At 40.0% G+C, this 8,148-nt stretch overlaps 2 long non-coding RNA genes across 3 annotated transcripts; both read right to left on the bottom strand.

The window, feature by feature from the left end:
* Positions 1–3,456: 3,456 nt before the first annotated feature.
* On the bottom strand, positions 3,457–4,342 carry LOC109615730. Its single transcript, XR_002196709.2, has 3 exons — positions 4,256–4,342; positions 4,091–4,170; positions 3,457–3,720 (listed from the first exon to the last, which is right to left on the bottom strand). It is a non-coding gene; the product is annotated as an uncharacterized LOC109615730 (long non-coding RNA).
* Positions 4,343–5,423: 1,081 nt separating this feature from the next.
* LOC109615729 lies at positions 5,424–7,784 on the bottom strand. Of its 2 annotated transcripts, XR_004575599.1 has the most exons (6): positions 7,258–7,784; positions 6,987–7,128; positions 6,558–6,860; positions 6,061–6,390; positions 5,747–5,855; positions 5,424–5,506 (listed from the first exon to the last, which is right to left on the bottom strand). It is a non-coding gene; the product is annotated as an uncharacterized LOC109615729 (long non-coding RNA). The 2 variants fall into 2 exon arrangements; XR_002196708.2 differs by having other exon boundaries at positions 6,987–7,784.
* Positions 7,785–8,148: the final 364 nt, after the last annotated feature.

The raw sequence follows: 8,148 nt of genomic DNA, 5'->3' as shown, positions 1-8,148 counted from the left end.
GTCCACACACGTAGTTGCTGCTGACTCGTCTGCACCCTCCGCTGTAGCTCCTCGCATGCCCTTTTCCTGCTGTCCCCCGCTGGATATTTTTATGCAAATGAAGCATGGTGCGTATCGAAGTGCCTCTTTATATTTGACCGTTTTATCATTGCATATTAGGCATACCGCAGATCCTGCTCTGTCCACAAATGCAAATTCCTCTGTTTACACAGCCTGGAATGCATGGTAATCATCGTCTTTTTTTCTTTTCGCCATCTTTTCCATTACAAGGGTTGAAGCGGATAAACTAGTTGGCTATCTGATAAAATTTATTTCTTCACGTTTACAATGACCTGCACATGCTCGCGAGCCATTGGTTCCCTACTCGACCCACGGGTGACCCGTGAAATTTATCTTCAAAACTAATTTCTGTTTACTTTAACATGACACAGTATTATTAAGATATATCACAAGTATTTTAAAATCAGTTCCAAACTGAAATTTTTTCCACTCAAAATTGTCTGGGAGCCATATGCCGTCACCGGAAGAGCCATATATGGCTTGCGAGCCATAGGTTCCCGACCGCTGGAGTATACCATCCCAAAAAGAAGAAGATCAGAGTTGTATTTGATTGTGGAGCATCGTACCAAGGCTCTACTTTAAACCAGCTGCTGCAGGGGCTGAATCTCACCAGCACCCTCCTGGGTGTCATCACCAGATTCAGACAAGAAACAGTTGTGACCATGGCTGACGTGGAAGCTATGTTCCACCAAGTAAGGGTGCCAGATGAAGGCTCAGACCTTCTTCGGTTTCTCTGGTGGCCCTGTGGCAAAAGCAGTCAAGAAATGGTAGAATACAGGATGGTAGTACACTTATTCGGTGCTACCTCTTCACCAGCTTCGCCCTAAGGAAATGTGTAGAAGACAGCCGGGGCAAATTCAGCACATGTGGGGTCGACACTGTGCGGCAACATTTTTATGTGGATAACTGTCTCAATTCGGTCGGTTCAGAAGAAGAAGCTGTGTCTTTGTATCATGACTTAAGAGCCATATGTGGATCAGGAGGGTTCTGACTCAGAACATGGGTGAGCAACAACAGACCAGTGCTGTCTGCAATCCCCGAAGAGGAGATGGTAAAAGAGGTAAAGGACCTGGACTTGGACCCAAGACTTACTCCCTGTCGAGCAAGCTTTGGGAGTTCAGTGGTGCATTTTCAAGTTTTATATCATCATACAGGATAAGCCACCCACCAGAAGGGGTATCGTCTCTACCGTGAGTTCTATCTACAACGCCTGTGATTTTGCCAGCGAATATGTTATTACAAGAACTTTGCAGACAGAACCTTGGTTGGGATGATGCTATTCCCGATCATCTTGCTCGTCAGTGGTTCGATTGGGTGAGGGACCTCCAAAAACATTTGTCCTCCTACAGAGTGCTAAGTACTAGCAACCTCTGGCCTCAAGTAATTGGGTTAGGTCATCTATAATACATTAAATGTATATAGCGTTTTTCAAAGACGCTGTCAAAGCATAAGACTGCTAGATATTGGTGTTTAGTATTATAACTCCTCACAGTTTTGTTATGTAATGGTCTCTCGTTAGGAGGACAATTGGGGCCCGGTATGTAGTAGCCAAGCTTCATTCTACCATAGCATATACTGCCGTGTATATGTTAAGCTTCATTCTGCCATAGTATATACTGTAGGTGTGTGTTTTTAGTAATATATATATAAGCTTAACACACATACACGGCAGTATATGTATTGCATATTTGTTTACGGCATTTTGGTGTATATTGTTATTTGATGATTGGTAATAATTTAGCGTTAGTCCTTAGATTACTGTGCACGGTTAAACTCCATTAGGATGATTATGTATTTAAATGGTAAATAGGGAACTGGCACTTTAAGAAAATAGGTCTCGTGCCACCGTTATTGTCTTAAATTGGGTTTTTGCCACTGCAGGTTACTGGTAAGGTCTTCGCTTGGGAGCGATATGGTTTTCTTACCATAGTGCGTTGATTTAAGACTAACTTCCGTTGATAAGAGCAAATTAAAAAGTAGGAATTTTGTATATACAAACTACGTGGAATAAATTATTAATTAAAAAAAATGTTTACCCTTTTTAACAACGAAGTCCTGTGGGAGGTTTATCTGAATAGCTCACGCACACAAGTTTCCATACAAGCTCTAGCTACATACCTTGTCGGTCGTGACTACTGTTTATTAACCCACCCTTGAGAGCCTGGGTTGCTGTGGAGAAGGTTTAATTGGTGCTGTTTTCTCCTGTATTAACTTTGTTATTAACTTAGCCAATGCTAAATATTCAACAATAGAGGTTTAGCTAACCTCACTAACGTTAGCTAGGCCATTTGAGTTGGTTGCATCGGTGCAGACGAAAACAGACCATGTCATTCATCACAATGATTACATGTAAATATGTTTGCAAATACAATAAATATGTGGTCAGCGCCTTCAATGAAACTGCAACTATCCGTCAGTTTCAAGTATAGCTAGTAAGGGTTGTGAAGTTGTCGATGGAGGGCAATGGAAGGAGTTTGTTTTGTCCGCCATGTGGGCGTTCCTATATGGCTAAAATAGGCCTAGCCACGTCCCTGATTACAGGTAAGAAACGTGAATAATCTATAGCGTAGAACCCCAATGGAAATGTTGTCTTCAGCTAGTAGATTAGCGACGTAGCTAACAAATACAAGCCTTTTTTCTTATCGGAAACCAACCTATCTGACGCCTATTTTGTTAAATTACTTCATATTTCCTTTTCATTTTTGTTAAAAATGACTCAAAAGTGTTTATTAGAACGTTGTCGTTACCTGGCCCTCTGCTAGAGAAAAAAAAGGATTCAGTTTGATATTACATTTTACATGATATACGTTTTCATACATAGCCTAACATTTTTTAAATCACAAAATAAATAATTTAACCTGCATACATTTGGTGTTGGGCTAGCTGAAAGATTATTAGTAAAGCGTAGGCCTACCGTTGTTTTCCAGTGCATTTACATTTTGAGCTTCGAGGATTTACACCGATAATAGGGGGACGTTTGTTTTTAGTATTTCAGTCAGCATACCGGAGTTATTGTACTGTATACTGTTAAAACAAAAAGATCCTTGAGGAACCTTTGGAGGTTCCTCAATTTGAAACTGCGGAGTAACCTCTTATGGTGCTGAGGAACCTTCAATAAAAGGTTCTTAGAAGAACCCCTTCATAAGGTTACTTGAGGAACCTTTTGAAGCTCTGTGAGGAACATTTATAGAAGTTGTGTAATAGTAGTAACATTAATAATAATAATAATAATGGTGAAACAGCAGATGTTTTTAAGCAAAGTTTTATTTACATATCAGACTTTTGAAAAGTATACAATAATGATTCCGGGTTGATCATTTCTAATTTGCAAAAATAAATTAATAGAAATCTCAATTAATACAAAATATTACATTATACATTTAAAGCAAAACATTTGACATTTTAATTACCCCTATTGGTACTTTTACTTGATACCAACCATGCACTGCATAAACATTTGAATCTTCTTTACATTCTCTGAGTATTTAACTCCAAAGATTAAATAGATCCCCAGTAGGGCATCAACTCCCATTGAGATGTCCTTGACCTTCGCAATGTCCTTTCCAACTATGTGAAGACAAATTTCACATTCAGCACTGAAGGGGTTCCCACTCACCAGCACCACAGGGGTAGGAGCCTTTGTCATCAATGAAAAGCACACTACAAATACAGTATCTTACATGAATACATTACATTTACATTGTGGTTTTCAAGCACTCTCTGTTTTATTGAACTGAATAAAATAATTAGTCAGTGCATCTGACTGGAAAGTTATCTGAACATAAATTATATTATTCACCCAATTATATGCAATACTTCTCTTATACTATGAGAAATAATTTATTTGCAAGACTTTTAAGCAAAAGAAAATCCCACAAAATCCACTAGGCATGATGGGACCAATGCATTTCTGTACTCACCTAATATGAACCACACCAAAGGAGTAATACACTCCAGATTTCCATTAAAACAAACAAAACACGACAGGCATATAAGAGCCCTACCTATGAATGGCTGGTGATGCTCATACCTTGTCAATTACATAGAGCCTGTCTGGATTTTCATGGAACAGGTAAGAGATCAAGAGTATTGCAGCACAGACGGTGTCCCCTAAAAGGAAAAACACAACTTGATCAGTTTTTATAGCAATTATGGCATAATGTATTTGAAGAACATCAAATAAAGTTCTAAATACCGTTGTGTGTCTCAGCTCACACCCCCCGGAAGAGCTGGAGGAAGTGTCTAGGGAGAGGGATGTCTGGGCATCTCTGCTTAGACTGCTGCCCCCGCGACCCGGCCCCAGATAAGCGGAAGATGATGATGATGAGATGATGATGGTAGGATTTGTTTAATTTGATTATACATAATTTGAAAACTTACACTGGAGTTGAAGGAGATACAGTGGGGAGAACAACTATTTGATAACCTGCCGATTTTGCAGGTTTTCCTACTTACAAAGCATGTAGAGGTCTGTAATTTTTATCATAGGTACACTTCAACTGTGAGAGACAAAAATCCAAAAGATCACATTGTATGATTTTTAAGTAATTAATTTGCATTTTATTGCATGATATAAGTATTTGATCACCTACCAACCTGTAAGAATTCAGTCTCTCACAGACCTGTTAGTTTTTCTTTAAGAAGTCCTCCTGTTCACTGCACCTGTTTGAACTCGTTACCTGTATAAAAGACACCAGTCCACACATTCAATCAAACAGACTCCAACCTCTCCACAATGGCTAAGACCAGAGAGCTATGTAATGACATCAGGGATAAAATTGTAGACCTGCACAAGGCTGGGATGGGCTACAGGACAATAGGCAAGCAGCTTGGTGAGAAGGCAACAACTGTTGGCGCGATTATTAGAAAATGGAAGAAGTTCAAGATGACGGTCAGTCTCCCTCGGTCTGGGGCTCCATGCAAGATCTCACCTCGTGGGGCATCAATGATGATGAGGAAGGTGAGGGATCAGCCCAGAACTACACGACAGGACCTGGTCAATGACCTGAAGAGAGCTGGGACCACAGTCTCAAAGATAACAATTAGTAACACACTACGCCATAATGGTTTAAAGTCCTGCAGCGCACGCAAGGTCACCCTGCTCAAGCCAGTGCATGAAACACACAGCCAGGGCAACTAATGAGGGACTCTGTAAGAAGCATCTCATGGTCCTGGAGTGGCCTAGCCAGTCTCCAGACCTGAACCCAATAGAAAATCTTTGGAGGGAGCTGAAAGTCCGTATTGCCCAGCGACAGCCCCGAAACCTGAAGGGTGATTTTCTGGATTTTTGCTTTAGATTCCGTCACTCACAGTTGAAGAGTACATATGATAAAAATTGCAGACTTCTACATGCTTTGTAAGTGGGAAAACCTGCAGTGTATTAAATACTTGTTCTCCCCACTGTAGCATCATGGCCAAGAGCATCTCCATCCTTGCCAGCAGATGTCTAGTCAGACAGAAAAAATGTGATCATTAAATTAGAACCAGGGACGTTAATAATGAACCGTTTCACCATCAATAAGAATTTTGACCGATTAATACTATTAGTTAAAACATTTAAATATTTTTCCTGCCGGCCTATTTTCTATTTATGAATAGACAATAGATTATGTAGTACATAATGCAAACAGTATATATGTTTGCATTATGCAGTATATAGCGTCCAGTATGCGATTCTCGAACACACCTCTTGTAAGAAGCTTGTAGTGTGCAGCAGGCTTTATGGTGGTTACTACCTTGATAGTAGAGGTTGCAAAGGTGTGGCCTTGAATTACAGCTTCCTCGCCAGCAGACATCTGTGGTTGAGAAAAAAAATCAGATGAACTAAACTGTAAAGGGTTAGGATGGACATCATAACAATGTCATCCTGTGAGCTACTGCTTGTGAAAATCAGGCAAAGCAAACTATGCATTTAATTTCATCACAGTATATTCATTATTTAAATTTCCACTTGTGAAGAGAATAAGCCACTGACTTGCTTGTGGAATAATCAACACTCACAATGGCTTTCTTAGCTGGTTGTTGTGCCTCCATTCTGCTGAAGACACTGACAGCCTCCTTTTGCCATGCTTTTCTCTGTGATACTCTACCTCAGGATTGACAAGTGGGTTTCGCTCCTTTTTAAACTTATTTTTAAGCATTCCCAACCATGAAAGGTAGGACAAGGAGAATAAAAGGAAATTCAAAGCAAAATGCTTCGGTCTTGCAGATCCTATACACTGGACCTTTAATAATTTACTTACATATCCTTGTCCTGTGCGATCCCGGAATAAAGGACGTTTAGATACAAGAGTAGCACAAACATCATGGTACTGCCTACTAGTTGGGTACCTTTGAAAAGAAACACAGAGCTTATCATTTAAAGGACTGATTAAATAATTTCACAGTGTTGCTTTGTAAATGTTTAGCAAAACTGTTCTTATTTGGATACTTGATCATGATCAACGTTGGAATCAATGTGTGTCCAGGGCTTGCACATGCTTTTGATATACACTGACCTTAAATATGCAGTTTTGTTTAGTTCTCCATTTTTTTCAGCTGTAGTGCTAATGATTTTGCCATGGTGGCACCCCATGACTGAATGAATGCAAAAGAAACCCAGCGTCATTACAAAAACATTGCCTCAGGCTAAACTTACCATGTGTACATACAAATTGTGTCAAACAGGACTTGAATGATCTGGGAAATGATCTTTAGGCAGGGTTATGAAAGTTCAAACTCTCCTCCATGAGTTTGCGTTTCAGGACAGTTGGAAACTCAGGTAGCTGAAAGGAATTAGGCCATGCTGATGGAGTTGCTTCCTGAGGAGGAGAGCTGAAACATTATGAATGATTCATCTAACTTCACAACTAAATGCACCAAGTTTCTGTGGAATTAACATTATATTTGAGTAAAATATGCCATTATAATTGTAATAAAACATTCACCTTCCAGTGAATTTAGGGAGATCTTTTCCTTTTAAATTAGCAAGTAATTTGGTGAATTTTACTTGTGTCTTGATGATGGGGTATAATTTATCAATCATCTTCTCACTCAGGGAAAGGAGTGTCTCACCATTGATTAGGTGCTCTGCAAATGACAGAAAGCAATACCTTAAAACATGCAATAGGCTTACTTTATGATTTCTGCATTTAGGCTTAATGGGTTCTGTTTGTAAACGCCGGTAACATTAACATAATAATTAATCATTTGAATAACCTTTATATGCAGTGTCGAAGAGAAACAGTGAGTCTGCCATCTGAATTGAAGTAACTATCCAGACCATTGAAAGCTTGTTCTTCACCAGGCAACACAACTATCCAGTGTGTGTCTTCCTCAACCATGTAGCAGTGTAGATGGCCGTTAAAAGTGGAGGGTCTTAAGATTGTTCCACATAGATACCAGCTGCCCAAGACTAAAAAAATGTGGTAGATCTTCATAAACACTGGAATATCATCTGCATGTGCAGTTTCAATAACAAGACAGCTGCCCATCTTGTATGCCACATTATCCACAGTAATGGACTTGGTTTTAATGACATGGCCAAGTGTTACATTTTCCCCAAGTTTACACTGCAGAGCTCGGGTGAGGGACCCTGGAAGGGCATGTATGGGTACATCTCGGTATCAGCAGCAAGCATGAACTTTTTCCCTAAGCAGCTACTGTTTGCCTGTTCCCAACACTGTTGCATCTGATGTCTCCTGGCAAGTGTTTTGGCAATATTCTTAAAGTTGCGGCTCGCCCGTGCTATACAGGTGCTGGTCATATAATTAGAATATCATCAAAAAGTTTATTTATTTCAGTAATTCCATTCAAAAAGTGAAACTTGTGTAATATATACATTCATTCCCCACAGACTGATATATTTCAAGTGTTTTTTATTTTATTTTTGATGATTATAACTGAATTCAGTATCTCAGAAAATTAGAATATTACTTAAAGGAACCATACCATACCATACCATACCATCTTCTTCCGCTTATCCGGGGCCGGGTCGCGGGGGCAGCAGTCTAAGCAGGGATGCCCAGACTTCCCTCTCCCCAGACACTTCCTCTAGCTCTTCCGGGGGGACACCGAGGCGTTCCCAGGCCAGCCGGGAGACATAGTCCC

The sequence above is a fragment of the Esox lucius genome, chromosome 1, assembly GCF_011004845.1.
Source record: "Esox lucius isolate fEsoLuc1 chromosome 1, fEsoLuc1.pri, whole genome shotgun sequence".
Lineage (NCBI taxonomy): Eukaryota > Metazoa > Chordata > Actinopteri > Esociformes > Esocidae > Esox > Esox lucius.
Note: the sequence above shows the minus strand (reverse complement) of the source record. Positions and strands in the feature narration are given on the sequence as shown.